Below are 2,630 nucleotides of genomic sequence, written 5' to 3' on the forward strand. Positions count from 1 at the left end.
TGTATCCACGTGTATTAGTATGCTTTCATGGTATCCTAGTGTGATTTCACGTTGAGTGTTTGTTTATCCGCGAACACAGTTTTGGGGCTAAGAGGACTGTATCCACGTGTATTAGTATGCTTTCATGGTATCCTAGTGTGATTTCACGTTGAGTGTTTGTTTATCCGCGAACACAGTTTTGGGGCTAAAAGGACTAAAAGTGGCAGGTAAAGTAGGAGTGACCCAAGAAAAGGGGTGTCTTTATCTGTATGTCCCTATTAAAGGAATGGACGGGCTAAACGTGCCAGAAAAGTCAGTCATGCATGATGTCGGTCTAGGAACAGGTTTTTAGTGTCACTGAATCCAAATCTTGTAACGTATTTTGTGTTCCTGCCCCTCGGGGCGCCGTGTTCTATTCTTCTCTAACAAGCTAGCGGTACTAAACGTGATTCACCTTGGGAAGATATCCTAACGGGATTTTTTTAGGGTATGGACACCATTTGTGATAGCTACAGAAATAATTGGGGATAGTGGAGGAGCTTGATTGATACATAGAGGCCTCTTTGAATCATGAGGGTGCCTTTGAGCCCCACAGTACTAGTAAAAATAAAGCCTACCAACACGCAATTCTTGATTAACGACCTGCCTTTGTAAAAATAAAGCCTACCAAGACGTAATGCTTGATTAACGATCTGCCTTTGTAAAAATAAAGCCTACCAAGACGTAATGCTTGATTAACGATCTGCCTTTGTAAAAATAAAGCCTACCAAGACGTAATGCTTGATTAACGATCTGCCTTTGTAAAAATAAAGCCTACCAAGACGTAATGCTTGATTAACGATCTGTCTTTGCTTGATTAACGATCTGCCTTTGCGATCTGTGACCAAATTCCTCGAAATAATTTATATTAAATATTGCACCACAAAGCTTTCTTGAGTGACACATAGAAATGATCAAATTTATGGAACATATAAACATGATTAAGCGTTATGAAATTAGTAGGACTTCGTGAGCTCAACCCATCCTTAAAATATTTCTTTTGTTCTCTCTGTAGGAAAACATGGTATTTAATTCAAAATTATAGCTTTTTTTTTAATAAAAACTCAAAATACATGTGAAATACTTCCTTTCAATAAGGACTGGTTCCTTTTCCAGACAGGTCCTCTAATATCAATATTGTTATACGGCCCCCTAGTTCGTGTCTTGCATCGCGAACATCACCACTCAAAGCTTGAGTAAAGCTAGTATTCAGTCATCCATACAAGTATGGTCCTCTGACAACATGTGAACAGTTAGATTCGATATTAAACTCGTCAGAAGAGAGATTGAGATACAAGATCTTTACCTAACTACCTAGACCTGTAGGCTGGAATAAATTCCTTGTTCTTAATCCAAGACGACTGGAACAAAAGCCATAATTGGCTATTGATTGATTTCTAGCGCTTTCCATTGGCTGCCAGGGTAAAGAAGCTTGGATGAAACATGCGCATAAGGACTTCATATTCAAAAGAAAAAATAGTGACTTTTTTTTAATCTACAATGAATTACATTTTTTAAAGAAACAAAATACAATAAACAATCGTATTTTAACATTTTTACATTTAACTTAATGCACAAATCCAGACATACACTCCAGAATCGATGGCTTGACAGCCTCGCTTTCAGAGTGCGTGGTCGATAGAAGGCTCGTAGCTAGAAGCAGCGGCTGTCACCGAGGTGTTCAGCATTTACGAAGAAGCCAGCGTCTGGGGCATCCAGTCTCTCGCACCTTAGATTCGACTTGCTTCATGTTTAGCTCTTTTGTTATCAACGAAGCTAGTAGGCGTGTGCGTATTTCACAAAGTACGAGAGAAAAGGTGTGGTTGATCATAGTGGTTAATAGTCTAGGGACAAATAACCCGACAAGCGAAAGTAACCCTAACACTAAGTTGTTGGCTAGAGAAGAGGAGGACTTGGAGTTTGAATAAGTCCTGGTAACTATAGCTATTTAAAACGGTTTGCTTTTTTTCTGAATTCCTAATTGAAACTTTCGAACGTTAAACAGTATCGTTCTAAACTTCAACTATTTTTGCTCAAAGAACAGTTCTGCTAACCCGAAAACATAGGTATGATATCATATTTGATTTCTTAAAATTAATTACGGCACTTTTAATTAAGAAAAACTTTGAGCCTCAAAAAATTTTAGAACCTTATGTTTTATGTGTTAAATGAGTTATGAGTTTAGCACTTAATTTAACTACGTTTCACATTTGATGTTCTGGTTTATGCAGCTATAGATGTGTAACTGTAGGAAGTTAAAGTTTATTAAAACAGTTTTTTTGTGTTTTCCGTGGATGACAAAAAACAACAACAGAGTTCTTGCATCGAAAAGGCTTTAGTTTTTCTCACGAAAAATCGATAAAAAATCAATTTTTCTCTTTAAACGAATCATAGAGTCTGTAAAGGATAATATAATATGAAAGATTTCCATATCCTTGTGTGGTTTACATTTAATAATATAATGGGAACTTTCAGTAGTTTGTAAAAGATATACATATCCTTGTGTGGTTTACATTTGATAATATAATGGGAACTTTCAGTAGTTTGTAAAAGATATACATATCCTTGTTTGGTTTACATTTGATAATATAACGTGAACTTTCAGTAGTTTC

General features: G+C 36.4%; 1 protein-coding gene across 1 annotated transcript in view; it reads left to right on the plus strand.

The window, feature by feature from the left end:
* The first annotated feature begins 1,694 nt into the window (after positions 1-1,694).
* The window catches only part of LOC106478396 (tyrosine-protein phosphatase Lar-like), a 298,391-nt gene continuing 297,455 nt past the window's right edge, over positions 1,695-2,630 (plus strand). Inside the window, exon 1 of the mRNA XM_022381996.1 lies at positions 1,695-2,084. The gene's annotated coding sequence lies outside the window, so the exon portion shown is untranslated. The remainder of the gene's footprint in view (positions 2,085-2,630) is intronic.

Source organism: Limulus polyphemus, unplaced genomic scaffold, assembly GCF_000517525.1.
Source record: "Limulus polyphemus unplaced genomic scaffold, Limulus_polyphemus-2.1.2 Scaffold208, whole genome shotgun sequence".
NCBI classification, from domain to species: Eukaryota; Metazoa; Arthropoda; class Merostomata; order Xiphosura; family Limulidae; genus Limulus; species Limulus polyphemus.